The sequence below is a fragment of the Aethalodelphis obliquidens genome, unplaced genomic scaffold (assembly GCF_003676395.1).
Source record: "Aethalodelphis obliquidens isolate GAN/ISIS:26980383/991018 unplaced genomic scaffold, ASM367639v1 scaffold1, whole genome shotgun sequence".
Taxonomy (NCBI): domain Eukaryota; kingdom Metazoa; phylum Chordata; class Mammalia; order Artiodactyla; family Delphinidae; genus Aethalodelphis; species Aethalodelphis obliquidens.
The window spans coordinates 59,369,666-59,388,341 of record NW_020837945.1 but is presented as its reverse complement, the minus strand read 5'-3'; the positions used below and the strand labels follow the sequence as shown (position 1 = coordinate 59,388,341).

Sequence of the window (18,676 nt, the reverse complement as noted above, 5' to 3'; positions counted from 1 at the left end):
TGGCCAAACTCTTGCCTCAGATTCACTTTAAGTTCAGAAAACAGGTTGGACAGATGTATGGGGGCATCCGTCCCCACCTTAGTCCAAGGAGACTGTTTAAATACTGTCATGCTGCCCTTGAGAACATGGAGATTGATTTATTGACTGTAACCAAAGAGATGAGAAACTATCACAGGGTTAGGCTGCCTGCTTAGGGCCCAATTGTGGAATAAATCAGAAATGTTTGTGCATTCAAGAATTTTGAAAATTTCATTCATTCAATGGCCAGTGTTTGCAAGGTTCTGGGTAATAAAGATCTAGGAGACCAATGTGAGCTGGGTACAAGGCACTTGGAGGTGGCACAAGGGCCTGAAACCACAACATACTTCTCACTCAGTCCATTCAAAGAGGTAACTCTGGGTCAAAAACTTATGCAAACCCATTTGAACTTGCTGAGAAGGGATGGGGGAGAGGCAGAACACCCCACCACGCCCAGAAAGTGCCTGTTTAGGATCGCTGGTGTGTGGTTTGGGTATTCTTAGCTCTACTGCCACATCTCTGGAGGCACACAACAACCTTTCAAGTAACACTGCCACTGCAATCCCATACCCAAAACAAAACTAAGCAAACAAATCCCTAGGGCTCCTTAAACTCCACCAGGTCTGCCTGCACCCCCAGCCCTCAAAATCCTCCTATCATCTGGAAGAGCAAACTAACACTGGGCACCCTGAAAGTTAAGCAGAGCCTTCAAAAATCCAGCAGAAAATTCTTCCTGGGTTCCTTGCCCTTCTCCACAGCCCCTTCCCACCTGTTCCAAAGGATCATTTCCCAGTCTCTCACAGTTACACCAACAAAAACCGCCAAGAGAACAACCCCAGGAGGACCTCTGGACACTCTCACTTCAGCCTCGGCCCTTCCACCCCTCTAGCGGGGGATGCTTTTCTGGGACTGTTTTGCACCCGGTCCGTTCGGTCCCTCATTCGGGTTTAGTTTTTTTTTTTTAATTTTTAAATTTTATTTATTATTATTATTTTTAAACTCCGAGACGGTAAACCCTCACCCCCTAAGAGGCCAAATGGGTGTGCGGTGGTGCTGTGTATTTGCCGACCCCTTGTGGGTTTCTCCCCAGAGCCCCGCGCTGGGAGCCGGAGACCGGTGTCAACCTCCGGGGAAGTTTGGGAGGCTGTCCGGGCCCTTCTTCCACCGGGAAGCTTCCAGGAACGACCGTCCAGACCGCACCCGCACGGAACGAGATGCGGCGGCCCCAGGCCTGGAGGCGGCCACCCGGCACCCCGCCGCCCGCCTCGGCCGCAGCCCCCCGCCGGAGCCCGCGGGCCGAGCGCTGGGACCCGCTCCCGCCGCCGGCGCGTCCCCACCAGCCACCCGCCGGCGCTTCCTCGGTATCGCCCGGCCTGCGGCCGCCTCCCGCCCCCTCCCCTCCCCAAACCAACAAATAAACACAACTTTTTATGAAAAGAAAACAAACTTCAGCGACGTGACTCACCTCTGGTGCAGCCGGCTCCTGGGAAGGGTGAGCCGGGGCCCGGGGGCGCGGTGGGCGCAGAGAGAGCCACACAGCCCGGTGCCGCACGGACACACAACCCGCACAGTGACACCCAGGGACACACAAAACGGGAGAGCGGCGGCCGCGGGAGCAACAAAGGAGCCCCGGACCGAGAAGCTGCGGGCCAGGGAGGGAGGGCGCGTGCGGGTGCGTGCGGCTGCGGCGGGCGTGAGTGTGAGTGTGTGTGCGCCTGTGTGTGTAAGCGTGAGTGTGCGTGTGCGCTCGCGGCGGCTGACACCGGCGGGCCGGGGCTCAGGGTCCCTGCGGCAGGAAGCGGGGGCCGCGGCGGCAGCAGCGGGAGGACAAGGCAGGGGACGCCGCGCCCTGCGCACCCGGTCCCTCCATATGGAAGAAGCTTTTTTGGATGACTGAACTCGCAAACAATTCCTTCTTTTGCTTCTGCCTAGGAGCCTCCCATTACCGCGCAAGGAGGAGGAGGGGGAGGGGGGAAGAGGAGGCGGGGAAGAGGGGGAGGAGCAAAGTGGAGCAAAGAAAGTCTTGGAAAGGAAGCTGGAAAAAAAAAAAAAACAGTACCCCCAAACTCAGTTTTTCTCCTAATACCCATTTTTCTTTCTGTTGCGCCTTAGTCCCGTGCTCTCCCCAAACTTCACTTTCTTTCCGGTACCAAAAGCAAAGTCCTCCGCCTTTCTCCCACACCCACGGGCTCCCCGGAACCCCCATTTCTCTTTAGCTTCACCTCAGACCCTTGCTCTGCTACGCTATCCTTCCCTCCTTTCGCCCAGTCTCTTCTCCCCAAGTCTTTTTCTGACACCCCCCCTTCTTAATGGTCTCCTTCATTCTGCAAGCAAATGATTGGATAAATCATTAAAAGTAAACTCTGTTGTTAAACGCGCCCCTAAATGCCCCCAAAATGGGGCAGCGGCTGTCGAGAAATTTATAAGGAAACCACAGCCCCAATGCTACCTCCCCGCGACCGACCCACCCGGTGGGTCGGGGAAGGGAGGGTTCGCCGCGTCCTCCTCCGTTGACAGCGCCCTGCCCTGACCTCCATTCATCATCCCAGGATGGAAGAGCGAGGAAAAGGATGGGGGGTGGGGAGGCGAGGGAGGGGTAGCGACCACAGAGAAAAGTTAGTTACGTCCTTGTGCGCGTGTGCGTGTTAAGCCCTCCCTTTAGTGTTGGGCAGAAAAGCATTCAGAGTAGCGGTTCTCAAACTTGAGCTGCATCAGAACCCCCTGCAGGCTTATTAAAACACAGGCTGCTGAGCTCCACGCCCAGAGTTTCGGCTTCGGTAGGGTCTGAGGTAGGGCGGAGAATTTGCATTTTTAGTAAGTTCTCAGGTGGTGCTGATGCTGTGTGTCCAGGGCCACGTTTTAAAAACTACTTTTCCACGGTATTGAGAAGTCAAGCACGTACTGAGTTGGTGGCAAATGGGTCCCCTTCTTAATCTGTAAGTGATGAAACATAGTGAAGGGTCATCCAGTCCACACCCTTATACCGAGGCTGAGGAGACCGAGACCCAGAAGGGTTAAGGCAGGCGTTCGCTGGAGTTTGTGCCAAAGTGGGAAGGAACCATTCTGAAAGCGGACAGGCAGGCAGGGAGTGGGGAGAAGGAAGGTGCCGCCTCCTTTATGGCAGGAGAGCCGCACTGGGAGGCAGCAAGCTACCATGTGGCTCTGAGAAAGTCACCTAACCTTTTTGGGCCTCAACTTTATTTTCTTCAGTTTCTCATCAGTAAAAATGCATACTTTACACCAAGTATATGATTTTAATTGAACCTGAATCCAAAGATGTTTAAAAGGGCAACACAAACATCCTTTAATCAATATGTTGTACTATTTTTTTCTCATGCTTTTGGAAATCCAGGCATGAGCCAGTTTCTTTATTGATGTATCTGGAACGTTCGGCTCCACGTGCCTGGATTCTTGGGTCTGTCCCCAGGGGAAAGTGGAGAAAGGGGATGATCCATTTTCAACAAGGTGAAAAAAGACTATATACTCCTTCCTTGAACTATGCACTTGTGTTCTTTCCACTCCTTTCTTCTCCAGTTCCCTCCCTCCCCACTTTCCTTCTCTTAATCTCCAACATTCTCCCCCTAACATTCTCCAAGGCCTATTTTTCTCTCCACTCAATGCCCACATCAGCTTCCACCTTCTTACCGTCCTCCTCTAGGGCACAACTCAGGAGTACAGGCCTGGGGCCCATCCTGGGTACAGAACTCTCAATTTCCCAAGGGAATGGGCCAGCCAGCCTTCCACTGCGGTGAAAACACTCCCGCTCCCCAGAGCCCCCAGCAGAGTATTGAGCTGTCTGTCTTTTAAAGATGACTCCAAGTCCCACTCTCACTGATAATGTGGGATACCAATGAGGAACCTATGCATGAAACGCTCATATTGATTCTTCTATATTCTTTTATATACTATTCATTGATGAACATCTCAAAGATGTCTCTTACCCCTTCCCATTTTCTTCTTCCAAAGACTTTCTCCTAGGACTCTTGATTCCCTCCACTCTGGCCTTTGGGTGTCCCCTATACCCTGAGTCAACCAGTCAGAGCACAACAGAAAACAAAGAAGGTTGAAGTCCTTAGCAACATTATTTAGCCAGGAGAAAGACCCCAGGGCCTGTACTTCCCTCCATCCCAGGCTGCTCGTGGCGCTGCTCATCTTTCCCACAGAGTTCAGACAGAATGCAGATCCCAGCCTAACCGAGAGGGCTTAATTCTGCCGCAGCCCCAAGCACACTGTTGGCAACTCACGTGTGTTTATTGTTTTTATGGCTCTTTGTATTAACATGATTGTGTTTATTATTATTACCCCTGTAAGGACATTGTATCTCTGAACTCTCTCCCTTTGCCTGGAGCAAGTTCCTTGCCTAATTCTCCCTTCCCCTCTTTATTAGTTTCCCTATCACTACCATCCCTACCCCACTCTAACCGCCCAGCCATCTCAAAACAGAGTGTGGGCTTGTGATCAGGTGCTCTCTGCTACTCTCCACTTTGTTCATGGTGAATCCCTCTGGTGTTTTGCTTCCTTGGGGGCTATCTGGGCCTCTATCAAGAAAGCAGCATTTAGTATGGAAGTCACATTTATTATGTCACGTTTATTATGTTGGGGGTGGGTAGGCAGGGATTGTAGATCCATAGAAGTTGCATATCACGAAACTGTGCAGAGTGAACTGGAAGGAATCGCAGTGAGTGACATGAAGAGAGGATGCTCCCTCCTGAGTGTGTTATAGACACTCCATTTGTATCATATGGACAGGGGGCCCCTTGGTGGTGAAGGATATCCGGAAAGAATTGTGCTGAGGAAATTACTAACACGTAGGCAAAGAGAAACAGGGACTTGATAATCTCCCCTCTGTTTTAATATAAATCTGTTTTCCTCATTATAAAATATGTTCATTGAAGAAAATTTAGAAAATATGGAAAAGCGCAAAGAAGGAGGAAATTACCTTAATCCCACTACCTACGGGTACCAATGTTAACAGAGTGTTTTCTCTAGCCATTCTTCTCGTTTTTGTTTCTCATCATACAAATCCATAGTTCATCTTCACTGAGTATATGATTTTAATTGATCAGAACTGGAAGATGTTTAAAAGGGCAGCATAAATGGATACTTTTATTCAATATTTTGTATTTTTTTCTTATGCATTTGGTAACTTAGGGGTCAGTTTCTTCACTGATTCATCTGGTACTTTCACATTTTGTAAAATTGTGTTCACTGTAAACACAGGTTTTGATCCTACTTTTTAAATTTAACATTGAAATGTGATTATTTTCCCCATGTCATTAAATCTTCTCCAAAGTTCAACTTAAACAGCTGTGTGCTATTCAGAGAGGTTGTTATTTATTCAACCATTCTCCTATTGTCATGTATTTAGATTATTTCTATTTTTATTATGATCATGCATCACAGTTGACTAAACATCTTGTCATAAATCTTTATTTATAATTCTGATTATTTCCTAAAGGTGAATTCCTATGAGTAGGAGTTTTGGATCAACGGACAGAACGTTTCAAGGGCTTTTGGCTGCTGTTGCAAAACTGTCCTGTCATGGCTCCAATATATATTTTCATCTCTCAGATCTCCACAACAATGAGATCATCAGATACAAGGCTCCAAGTGGAGACTTGATTGATTTGTCCACTTTAGATGACTACACAGATAAAGAAAACAACGGCCAATATTCACTACAGGGGAGACAATGCTCAAGTGGGAAGGGTGGAACAGTAATTTCTTACTATGTGAGCTCAGTTATATTTATGAACTTATTTAACCTTCCCAACAACCCCCTGAGAAATAAACTAACATTTATTGAGCACTTACTGCTCACAGCCTCTGTGCTGGATTCTGTGTGTACGTGTGATCTCGAATCCCCACAGCAACCCTTTCCCGTAGGTTTCATTATCTCCATTTTACAGATATGGAAACTCAAGTAACTTGCCTAAGATCCCTAGCAACTAAGTGGTGGTACTAATTCTGAAACCTGGGGTTTTTCAAGTGCAACCTATGGTTTCCCTGCAGCTGTTTCACGAGTTACAGGCTTCTTAGTGGAGTAAGAAAGGCATATTAAGAAGATGCTTGAATTTTGTCAAGCCATTAAGGAATCTTTTGTGGGCTTCCAGATGACTGTTTTTTTTAATAGGACATCCAAATACATTCAAAGAGCTAAGGTGACTTACTAACTGTAATTAATAGAAGAGTCCAAGGATTGTATACCTTAAGAGAATGCTGTTCTGATGTATGAGTTAAGATATCTAGATTAAAGACTAGATATTAAAATTCACAGTACTAACAATAATAAGAAAACTGGCTTTTGTATACATTCTTATTGCCAAAGGTAATGTTTGAATAAAGAATTTTTATCTTGATCAGAGGTGCTAGAAATAAACTATTTGTGCGTCCAACTTCCTAGTTTCAAATTCTAGCTGTTGAATGTATAGTTTTTATTTATTAAAGAAATATCTGAAAACATTTTCAAAATAAATGCAAAACTTAATTCATTAATTTATTATTAGGAAAATTAGGGAACTCCCTAGTGGTCTAGCGGTTAGGACTCTGCACTTCCACTGCAGGAGGCATGGGTTCGATCCCTGATTGGGGAACTAAGATCCCACGAGATGCATGGCACGGCCAAAAAGAAAAAAAATAAAAAGGCAAATTAGCCCTCATTTGCTCTTTAGTGGGCCATTAACTAGCTATCTGAGTTGGCCTACCTCTCCATGCTGGTTATCACAAGAGCTGCCAGAGAAGGAATGTGCCCAGTTGCTCCAAAATATTTGATGACTGAATGAAGAATGATGAATAAAAGTATGAGATTGACCTCTAAAACAATTAGTAAACAATGCAAGACAGTGTGTAACTAAACCCTAAGTTGCAGGTTGAGGCAGGATTACAGGTGAGCCTGGTACAATGCCATCTACTCCGCATTCAAGTTGAGCTGGCTGGGACTGACTTCTGTCGTCCAGCGCTGCCAGCTCAGGTGTTCCTACTGGCCATGTGTTCTTTGACTTTAAGGAGTCATTCTCCAGATTCCCTTGAGGCTGCCTACAGACAAATATACCTTAGGGGGAGGATGACATAAAAAAGCAAGATTGTGGGATCAATCTGGATTTGGATCCAGTCTTAAGCTGGATACTCTGAATCCCACTTTCTTTATCTGTGAAAATTCAAAATAATGTATATGAAGTATCTCTCTCAGTATATGATTCTTAGTGGGTCATCTGGTGCAACTATACCAGTTGTTTACAGTTAGCACTTATTCTGATCGGTCAGTTCCAATGCCTTGACCATTATTTTACATATATATTTATAGAGTACCTTGGTGGGTACTCTATAAGTGGTAGTTATATTAGTAAAAGTTTGGGTCAGAGGTACAGCTAGGACAGAGAAATGGAAACTAGAGTAATCCAAGGCCATTTCCATTACCCATGCTGCATGCTTGATTTTCCACACTCCTTAATTCTCAGACAAATGGAATCTGTCTATTGACACTGAGTTCTAAGAGACTCCATTTTTCCATGATATAAGATCCTCTGATGCAAGCACAGGCCCCATTTAGTCCCAAATGAAACCCCTACATTCGTCAACTCCCTCCATTCTTTCTCCCCCTACCCTCCTCGTGTGTTAGGCTGAGAAACGTGGATCCTGGAGCTGCCCAGACTCCGTCTGTCTGATATTGTGAAGCTGATGGCAGTGGAGGGCAGGAGGCGAGAGACTCCAGATAAAAGCAAAAACTCAAGGAGAACTTGACCTTAGTGCTTTGATACCGAACTCAGTGGGTAACAGCCTCCGTTAAATTTGTTCAGTCAGCCATTTAAAAGGGAAGGAGTTTCTCACACATCCTGGAAGGGTATTTAGCGATGAGATGCTTCCACGGAGGGGAATCAATGTTCTGGGGACTGAGCAGAGCAGAGTCAAATGCCAAAGCTGCCATGGCAAGCTTAGAGACAGGTAGTGTGCTGGCTTGTTTTGCTCTCAATATATTATTTTCTTTCTCTTTCATGAGTTACCAGGGATTTACTAGGACTTTTGGTCACAGCAACAGAAAACCAGCTGTGCCCCACCTTAACCTCCCCCACCCCACTTCTTTGGGTTTCGGGGAGTAGCCCTCAGGGCACAGGCCATGAGGAAGAAAGGGGAGTTGAGAGGAAGACAGAGATACTGGGCTGGTGATGTTGTATGAGCCTCCCCACGACCTCTCCAACTCAGATTCAGAACCCAGATTCATCTTCTTTGCCTTCTATTGGTTGGATTCATCAACTAGGAAGTGGAATCATTTGAGGCTTGATGGGAGCAATTTGAGAAGCACCTTACCTATGAACCTCTGCCTGGGATAAGGAAGGACTAAGAAAATGAATCATACAGCCCACTGATTCTCTTATTCCTTAAAAAAAAAAAAAAATCCATAGGCCTTGTCCTTGTTTATCCAGGAGAGGTGAAGACAGGATCAGTCATGTCACTGCCTTACTTAAAGTTTATGAGTGGCTCCCAGCTCCCTTGGTCTAAGGGGACAAGTGCTCCATGCTCTGGTCCAGCCCACCTCTCCAGCCTGGCTCGCCCAGGGCCCACCTACCTGTATCTTGTGCTCCAGCATTCCCTTGCCCTTCCTCAAAGCACCATACTTTCTCATGCTTCCCAGCCTGCCCAATTCCTGTCTTCCCTGACTAAACCTTTTCTTCTCTTTTGTGTTCACCTAACTCCTACTTACTCTTTAAGATTTTCCTCTAACATTACCTCCTCTAGGAAAACTTGCCTGAACCTCCCCTCCCCAATTCCACTTGTCCTCCAAGGACTCCTCTTCTTACCTTTATTACAGCATCTATCATGAGCATTGTAGTGGTTAACTGTGGGTCCATCTGACTTCTCCTCTTGACTGGAATATCTACAAGCACAAAGGCGATCCCTGCTTCATCTTTGTACCCCTAGTGCTTAGCCTGATACCTGGCCCAAAATGAGTGCCCCATATATAAATACTTGAACGAAGAATTAATAAAATCAAGTATCTCTGTCATAGCAGTTGAAGCCTAATGGATCTATACAGTCTGGAATGTTGAAAGGATACCAGTAACTGGTACTGCACCTGAGGCGGAATCATAGTTATCAAAACCCAGGCTCTTGCCTAAAGCACGTAAAGACTGATTTGTCTGAAATATAAAGTTGGATGGCTATTATTTAGTATTTTGCGTTTAGATGCTCACGGTACGTTTGAAATGATAGCACATGATTGGCATATATTTTTTTTACTTTTTATTTTGAGTTAATTATAGATTCACATGGGTTGTAAGAAATAATACAGAGGTTTCCCCCTAACTGGAACACAATATCTAGCCTAACTGTAGTACAATATCTTGAAGATATCTTAATAATATCTTAATAACTGACTTTGATATATCAATCATTGCCTTTATTCAGATTCTGTCATTTTTACTTGCATACTCATTTGTGAGTAGTTGTATGTTTTAAAAATGATTTGTAGGTTATTGTGTGTGTGCAGCCCAGCCCCTAAAAGTCTGGCCACCATCAGTAAGAGTCAGGACCATGCCCTTCTGGTCCCGAAAAGAAGGGGCTTGAGTCTTTTCCAAAAGTCTGTGGCAATGGGTTCATTCCTGACCTGGTCTCTGCTTTGCACCCTCTTTGACCCTTCCTTGAATGTCTTGTTCTTCCTCTGACAGGTCAAGAAAGTTCCTAGTTTCTGGAGGATGCATGATGAGTTGGAACAATTCCACCCACCATTTTCTGCCATTGGTCAACACACCCAGGGGTAGGCTCTATTATTTGCAGAGTTCAGTGCAAAGTGAAAATGCAGGGAGGGTCCCAGTCAGGAGTCAGGGAGTCAATCTCCCCTTTTTATACCCACAGCAGAAAGGTGACCCCCAAGGAGTTGTAATCTCTACAACAAGACACACTAGGGGATGGGCTAGAGGCCCATGTCCAGGTTTCTGCTGAAATTCTGTGGACCTGCCAGCCTAGGGTGGGGACAGCCACTGCTTTGCCCTTCTCTGAGATGCAGGGTGGGTACATGCTGTACCCCAACCCACCCCATATCTATGCTCAGGCCCCAACCTGGGGCAGAAGGCAACTGAGGAGCAGGTATGGGGAAGGGAAGGTTGGGGGAAACTAGGGCACGAGGGTTCAAAGGAATGCACAGCTGAGAACTTATCCCAGGCAGGAAGAGGGAGGCAGGACCACATGTGAGCTGAGACTCCAAGCCTCCAGTGTATGCTTCATCGTCCAGTCTAACTTCATTTACAAAACACAGATTCAAAGACAGACTTTCAAGATGGCGGCCACAGAGATTAAAACCAAGCAAGAGGCCCTTCTGAGTACAAGGCTCTGTGTAAGCACACTGACCACTTTCCCATGAAGTTGCCTGAACACACCAAACTCAAACTTTCCTGAAACTGTAACTTTCTACTCTCCCTTGGGACAGAATCATCTCCTTTATTCTACAGTGGGGTCTAAGAATGATGGCAAGGAGCAGTGAAACTTTCTTATTTGATTCCTCCTCAATGAATATGAGTAATGTTAGCAAACCCCCACTTATATAGCAGAAAAAAAATCTGCTTCTTTCTCTCTCTTTTTTATATCTGTCTGATGTAAATCAAAAAAAAAAAGTTAGTCTGAAATCAAACTGCCTTAGTGAGTAACACCATGATCTATCTAGCTGTCAGAAGAACTTGGGAATCATCTCTGGTGCCTCCTTTTTCTTCACTATTTTCATTCAGTGGTCACTAACTCCTGCAGTGCCACATCTAAAGTCTCCCCAGAATTCATTACCAGCATTCAGTCCCTTCTGCAAGTGCCCTAATCCAGACATGCATCATTTCTCATATTGCAAAAGCCTCTTGATTAATCTCCCTACTTCCCATCTGGCTCCATCACTGGTCCATTTTCCACATTCCTGATGGAGACACATTTAGAAATGGCAAATTTGATCATGCCACATCTGTCTCTCCTCCTGAAATTGTTCAGTGACCTCACCACTTTCAGGATGAAATCAAACTCCTTAGCAAAGCACACAAAACCTTTCACACGGTCCCTAACAAGTATCTCCTCAATATGATCCTACCATTTCCCACTCCTGACCCTATTCCCTCCCTCACCATATAGAGAGCTTCCTTAGATCATTCCAGATCATTCACTTCTTTAGGTCTTTGTGTATGTGGTGCCCTTGCTTGGAGTACCTTTACTGACTCTTGCACCAAACTCCTATTTGTCCTGCAAAGCTAAGCTCAAGTGTTAACTCCTCTGGCCCTTCTTGCCCACCTCACCTCCCCAGCATGTGAGAGGTGCCTGTTAACCAAGGACCCATATCACTTGGTGTTTACCCTTATCATAGCACCTACTCACCATTTTAATAATTGTTTCAGGCCATCATGTTTCTCAAGCACAGGGGATGCCATTCACACTGTGGTGTATTTTCAATTTTCCTTACTTGATGTGAAACTCTTGAAGCCGGGTCCTGGGCCTTAAACATCATTGTACAACTTCTGGAATATGGTAGGTAGTGGGTAGTTGTTATCTGAAGAAAGGAAGGAAAAGAAAAAAAGGAGAAAGGAAGCACTGCAGCTGCCAGCCTGTAATATTTCTTTCTCTCTCAACCCTGGTCCCAAAAACCCTCCCCCCTTCAGCTGTTTGATGTCTTAAGAGACAATATAGATTGACAGCACAGCCAATCTGATTGTGCAGACCTGGGTTCCTTAGGTGATGGAAAGTCATGATTTGACCAAATTTGAAGCAGTGGCTGCATTACAGACACAAGTTGGCTCCTCAACTTGGGCCCTTCTGATGTGAAACACAGAGATGCTGAAACTTTTCTCCCTCAGGAATGACCAATCCATAAAGTTCTAAAACAGTTTGAAAAATAAATGGAAATGCCTAGATATATACAGCTAGAAAAAAAATGTCAGTTTTATGAACATAGAAAACAACTTAAAAATGCATAACATGCAGTTGTCAAAACTCATAGAACTATACTTCACAAAGAAAATTTTACTATATATAAATTTTAAAAAAATGAACCAGGATGAAGGAAGAGCCCCAAATGGAATACAAACTGTAACAACTGAACCTAACCATATTGCAAATGAATAACAGAACCATAATGGAGTGGGGAAGAAAAAAACTAAGTTACTTTGGAAATCAGTATTTTGGCTGGATACTGTAAAACTAATGGCAAAAAGAACTATACACAAATACTGCATTCTAGTTAGTAAACTTATTTTTCATGGGGATACAGATTAGCAATTCTGAAACTACTTTGTGTATATACTAGGGTTGAACAAATACTTTAATACACTGTAGATAATGAAAGTCAGGCTTTTCACTGTCAGAGTAATAAGTTACAAATAAGGAAAGAGGGAAGGCTAGAATGAAATCTATGGTTTTGGATGAGAGTCAGAGGTATCAGTATGAACTCATGGTTTAAAATATATATATATATATGTACTATAATATACGTATATACACACACATACATCTCTCTCTCTCTCTCCCTCTCTCTCTCTCTCTCTCTCTCTCTCTATATATATATATATATAGTGAGAGAGAGAGAGAGAGATACAGAAATAAATATAGATGTGAATACATACCTAGTATGTTCCTAGTATTCATCCATAGATTTCCTAGCTCTATCTGCTGAGAGGGCCTAGAAGCAGTGACATCCCAGTAGCAGTGAGCACACCCACCACCTAAGTTTTGGTTTTTACATCCCATTCTCCAATCTAAAGAATTAGGGATTCTTAGAAAAGTGTTTGATTCCAGGGCTGGGGTGGGATAAATACAAGTTGAGACAGGAGCATCTCATGCTGCTAGAGAAGCAAGGAAGTACCCGAAAAAGGCTGGGTAGTGTTGAAATGGCAAAGTGGCCAACCTGCAGCCAAAGCTGGAAAAATTTCAGCAACAAAACAGTCATTGTATTGGATTATAACTCATAGAACAAAATAAATATCCATGAATCCATACTGATATAAATCAATAATTGAATGAATGAGGTAGAAGGGGCAGCTCTTCCTTACAGAAGAACTCCAAATAATAAATGTAGAAGCAGTTAGGGAAATAGAAAATCTTTATTAGAACACCACAGCAATAATTTTTCAGGCCAAGAGCGAGTGATGGATGCTAAAATTAGTGGCCAAAAGTTTGAAGAGAAACAAGGTGTTTGCACAGTCTCGAAGTATCACCCCCAATATATTTATTAGTCACAAAGATGAAAAAAACCTGCCTTCACTGTGAAGCAACCCAGGAGATACCACCAAGTGATTAATGTTAACATCACTAGTGGTAAGATATTTTGATGTTATGCATCCCCAGTATGATACACTGAGAAGGACATATCACTTCTGTGGTATTATTGTCCCCAAATGGAAAACATCAGACAAATAAAAATTGAGGGACAGTCTATAAAATAACTGACCAATACTCCTCAAAAGTGTTAAGGTCAAGAAAAGACTAAGGAACTGTTGCAGATTAAGAAGACCAAGGATCCATGACAACTGAATGCAATGTGGGATCCTGGATTGACTCCTGGAGCAGAAAAAGGACATTAGTGGAAACACTGATGAAATCTATACAGTCCATAGTTTAGTTAATAGTATTGTAATGATGTTAGTTGCTTAGTTTTGATTATTGAAGTTGGTTGTTAAGGATGGTAATAATAGAGAAATTGGGTGAAGGATCTAAGGGAACTCACTGTACTGCCTTTGCAACTTTTCTGTAAAGTTACTTAAATACAAAGTTGAAAAAGTGAGTGGGGATCATGCAGGTAAAAAGCAAGATGGAGGCAAGAGAGAAAAGGGAGAAAGGCATGTCTGAAGTTCTCTAAGAGTGAACAAAATGCACTGTAGGAATGGCAGCAAGTTCAGAATGGCTCAACAGAGATGGGAGGTGGGCAATTTTTTTTTTTTGAAGCATAATGGAAAAATCAGTTTCTCACTTTAAGTCGCTGATTTAAAAACTGGAGGCCCATTCAAGCAGCCATGGACAAGTGCTGGCCTTCACAAATGTTAAGGCCTATTCTGGAGTTATGGATGGCACCTCCAGGACTTGCTCTGGATGCTTCAAAAGGGCAAGTGAGTGCTTGGCCAGGACCCAGGTTGGGGCTCACCTGGAGAGCCTGGGGACTTGTATCTCTCAGACCCCGCAGACACTTAAGTAGGGAAGTCAGATCTCAGAGTTACTTGAGTGAGCATGGAAACAACACAAGGGCGTTAGGGGTTTTGGTCCAAATTTTAAGAAGCATCTATTATCATAGCAAAGGGGTCCATGCCACTGGGCCTGTATGGGTCAAGTCACTGGGCCACATCTTCATCTAAGCTGAGCTCAAGTGGGTCTTGCCACATTTGTCTCTGGGATGATGACCAACTCCCCTTTCTGCTTGCCATATAATTTCTTAGATGTGTCACAACATCTTACAGGTTTGGGAGCCATTCTATTAATACCTATAAGGTGATTTGGGATATCGCTTGTCTACCAGAGTTAACTTTATAGTTTCATTCTCAAAAGCAATCTTGTTTCCAATCTAGTTGACCATCAACATAGACATAGTTTTCATGACCTCACTCACCTCTCTGTCAAAGATATTTGAAATGAACAAAATGTTGAGGCAACTAGCTGTGAAGCTGAACTACAGGAGAGTGTTGAGGTGTGAGGGGGATAACTGACATATCTGCATTCCCACTGATTGCCAGGTTCCTGCAGCAACTGTGAAATCATGGATCTTGGAATCAGAAGACCTGAGATGGGTTCTGGCGCCACAATTTCCAGCTGTATGGATTTAAACAAATCAGTAAGACTGACACTTCGTTTTCTCATCTGTAAAATGGGGATAATGAAAATACCTATCTCACAAGACTATTTTAAGAATCAATAGAGATATAACATGTGAAAGTACTTTTCAAAGGGTACTTTACTAATGTTAATTTTAATTTCACTGTCCCAACACAGTGAAACATGTGGCATTTTTTAAATGTTAAAAAAAACTCATAGGCACAAATTTTTAGAAACCAATAATTTCAGTAAACCCATCACTTTTGTTTTTCACCTAAAACATAATTTTCTGCACTTAGCTATGTAGTCAGATGTGAAACGCGGGATTCTTCTCTATGGTATCCTTAGCAGTGCGAGCCCAGTGTGGTTGCCAGGACCATAAAAACAGAAGGCTGTTGATCATTAGTCTGTGTAAAACACAGCACTTGGGCATCTCACTTGGAACTCGCTTTTTAACTTGTTTCAAGAGGTGGCGCTTAGAACTGAAAAGAGTATTGTATGCCTGAATGAGTGCACCAAAACACCAGGCCAGACTGGGGTGTGGGCACCCACTTATGTGTGCAACTGCCTTTTTACCTAATTAATCCTCTCCTTGCAAGCCTGAACACGGCCTGTGAACTTCACATTCCACTGGTAACTGGAACTCTGGGTCCTACAAAACCTGGAAGCTTTAATGGAACGTTATTTGTTCAGGGCCCTTGAAGCAATGATATCTAATGGAGCAGAAGCAAAGAGAAAATGCCCTGAGCTTTAGTAAGAACAGTTGATTTCCATCACAGATCAGGCCCTGTCACTCCCCTGCTTAGAAGCCCTGGAGGGCTCCCCTCCTGGACAGAGTCCAGACTCTTCTCAACCAACCCCAGCTTCATCTTTCCACACACTCAAGCCACTCCCACCGCCCCCACTTCCCACATCCCCAGGCCTGTGCTCTCCAAGTGTGGTTGGCAGACTACCTGTAAGAAAATAAACTGGTAGTATTTGCTTAAAATGCAGATATCCTCGCTGGCCCTCAGGGCTACTGAATCCGAATTTCTGAGTGTAGAGACCTCAGGACTCTGCAGATCAAAACTAGCTCCTCTAGCCATTCTTACAAACACAAAAGGTTGGGGGACACCTATCTAGCCACACTTGTGCTAACTCTGTTCCTTGAACTCGGCATGCATTTTATTTCTCAGTCCCTCTGCCTTACTCTTCTTTTCCTCTCCACAGACTTACTAAGGAAAGCTTCCTTTATTGAGTACCTTCTGTATGCCAAATGCAGCCTATACATTAATGGTACAAGGCCTAGCTCACAGTCATGGATTCTCTGATGCCTTTCCTGATCCCTCTCCAACAATGAACAAAAGGAACCGAGCACTTACCAAGTATCAGGTTTCACGTGCAGAGAGGAAATAGAAATAAATTAGGCTCAGTTTCTGCCCTCAAGATGCTCACTCAGAGTGACAGAGATCTCATATGTCTGTCCTCGTCTCTCGGTTGAGAGACCATAACCATAGCACTGGAAGAGACTGGAGTGTCAGCCAGCCCAGATGAGGAGGGGCTTTCTAGCAGCAAGATGCACAGGCACTTTTACACCTGGAGTTCATCACGTGTCAAGCCAGCAGTCCTTTTCTTTTGAAAACTGCTTTCACTGAGGGAATGCCAAAGTGCTCTTCTAGTAGGTTTGATTTGCATATACGTTTTACAGAGGGTAAAACTGAGGCTCTGGTGTCCTGAATTTCCTTCTGTAGTTCTTCAAGGAAGCTATGGCAGAACTGAGTATATGAGAACTTCTCCAAGTGTGTGCTGGCGTGGAGCCCACACGTCATCGGCCCTTACTTAATGTGCTCCAAGTAAGAGAGTGAATCAGTGAACGATCGCTCTGCTTTATAATCTTCTAAAAAAATAAAACAGGCTTCCCTGGTGGCACAGTGGTTAAGAATCCGCCTGCCAGTGCAGGGGACACGGGTTCGAGCCCCGGTCCGGGAAGGTCCCACATGCCGCGGTCAACTAAACCCGTGCACCACAACTACTGAGCCTGCACTCTAGAGCCCGCGAGCCACAAATACTGAGCCCACATGCCACAACTACCGAAGCCTGCACACCTACAGCCTGTGCTCTGCAACAAGAGAAGCCACTGCAATGAGAAGCCCGTGCACCACAATGAAGAGTAGCCCCTGCACAGCAACAAAGACCCAACGCAGCCAAAAGTAAATAAATAAATAAATTTATAAAAAATAAATAAATAAATAAAATAATAAACCACCTCTGACAGAACTAGCCTGGAGCTTGAGTCTCTCTGCTCCCATACTGAATGTCCCTCACATACTGAGACTTTGGGCCTACCCCCTTTTTTTTGGTCCCTTGTTCTCTTTTCAGATTTTTAGCTTTAATTTGTCCAAACTATATTTTTCCCTTAATTTTGCAAATTAATTTCTTTTTCTTCCTAGGTTTTTTACTTGGTACTTTCAAAGTTTCTTTTCCTTCTCCCACCTTATTTCCCTCCTCTCCCCATCCTCCTTCCCCCTCCCTCTCTCCCCCCCTGCCCCTTCCCTCCCTGTGGCCCACATCCTGAGTCTGAATGCAGTCAGGATTAATCCAGCAGGGAACACGATGTCTGAGAGCCGTGACAGACTCACTAAAGCATGCAGCAGTGATAAAAGGCAGCTCTGATGGGCTCTGTCAGGAATCCCTGAGAAACACTGATGGGGAACCTTTGCTAACCCCTTTCCTGGCTCCAGGTCCCCAGGGCCCACAACAGGATCATACCTAGAAAACCCAAGGGAGAAAAGTAGAGAACCTAGAAAGTCTCCTTCCCATCCTGGCACGCTACACAAGAGACTTTTCCCCAACAGCCCAATTCTCTGGCTCTTTACCTGAAAAACCCCCTGGGTTAAAATTGTGAGTGGTCACAAACTTTCAAATAGCCCTGGATTGTTGAAGGAATGCCATAAGGCATCTTAGGGAAGAAGCTTGGGTAACCTGCTTCTGGCTTGTAAGGAGAAGGATGAATGATAGGAAAAAGGATACCTTTAAAGCATCTCTGATCCAATATCTAGGGGGTGTGCATATATGCACATGCATGTATGCATGAACATACAAACATACTAGGGCATTCTGCTTCTATTTCCCCTCCAAGTACATCCAATTAAAAAGGATCTTCCCAGCTCAGAGAGTTTGTAGGTAGGTAGGACAAGAAACAGCACTTGATTTATTACCTAGTGAATTTGGTCTACTAACAGCACAAACTTTTACCCAGGTTGACCTAATTAACAACAAAAAAAAGATTGATACACTCCATGTAGATGAAATAGAAAGATTGAAATAATTCCCAGTATTTATTCATGTTTCCACTTCTGTTTTGTCCCCTTGGACTTACTCAATTCCCTAGACCCATTGCCTTCCTAAACACCTCCACATTAGTCACTACCAGCTGTCTGTACAGTGATCAGCTTCCTTGTTTCATAGGGCTGCAGCCTGGTTATTTAAACATTGTCCCACTGGTACTGTCTGTCTCTGGCTCTCCCTCTCTCCCCTTGACTCTTGGTCTCTCCAGCTCCATTATCCAGGTAGGCAGGGGCCCAGCCAGGCTAATGGCTGACTGTTGGGGTCTTCTGAGATAATAAAGGCTGGGTGTCTAAACAACCTCAGTTTAAATGCTCACCACGTCCCGGGAGCCTGAATTTTAGCCCCTTTCCATTATTATTTTAGCATAAATTAGATTTACCTGGTTGATACTAAGGTGATAAATTGCAGGGCTTTAAAGTTTCCCTGAGGAAAAACAAGGTAGTAATAACATCCAATCATTCACCAAATAATATGCAAATACTATCGTCTGCCAAGGTCTAAATGCAGTGGGCAGAGGTCTGCATGGCAATCGTGGAAGGCGGCTACTTCTTAAAAAAAGAGAAAAGCAAATTCA

General features: G+C 44.5%; 1 protein-coding gene across 6 annotated transcripts in view; it reads right to left on the bottom strand.

The window, feature by feature from the left end:
• BOC (BOC cell adhesion associated, oncogene regulated) overlaps positions 1 to 18,676 on the bottom strand; it is a 241,596-nt gene that overhangs the window by 78,369 nt on the left and 144,551 nt on the right. For 4 of the 6 annotated variants that reach the window (XR_003432498.1, XM_027104813.1, XM_027104795.1 and 1 more), the window contains exon 1: positions 1,484 to 2,478. The gene's annotated coding sequence lies outside the window, so the exon portion shown is untranslated. Of the gene's footprint in view, positions 1 to 1,483; positions 2,479 to 11,358; positions 11,531 to 18,676 lie in introns of those variants that run through there. The other 2 variants (XM_027104803.1, XM_027104832.1) reach the window with 2 other exon arrangements.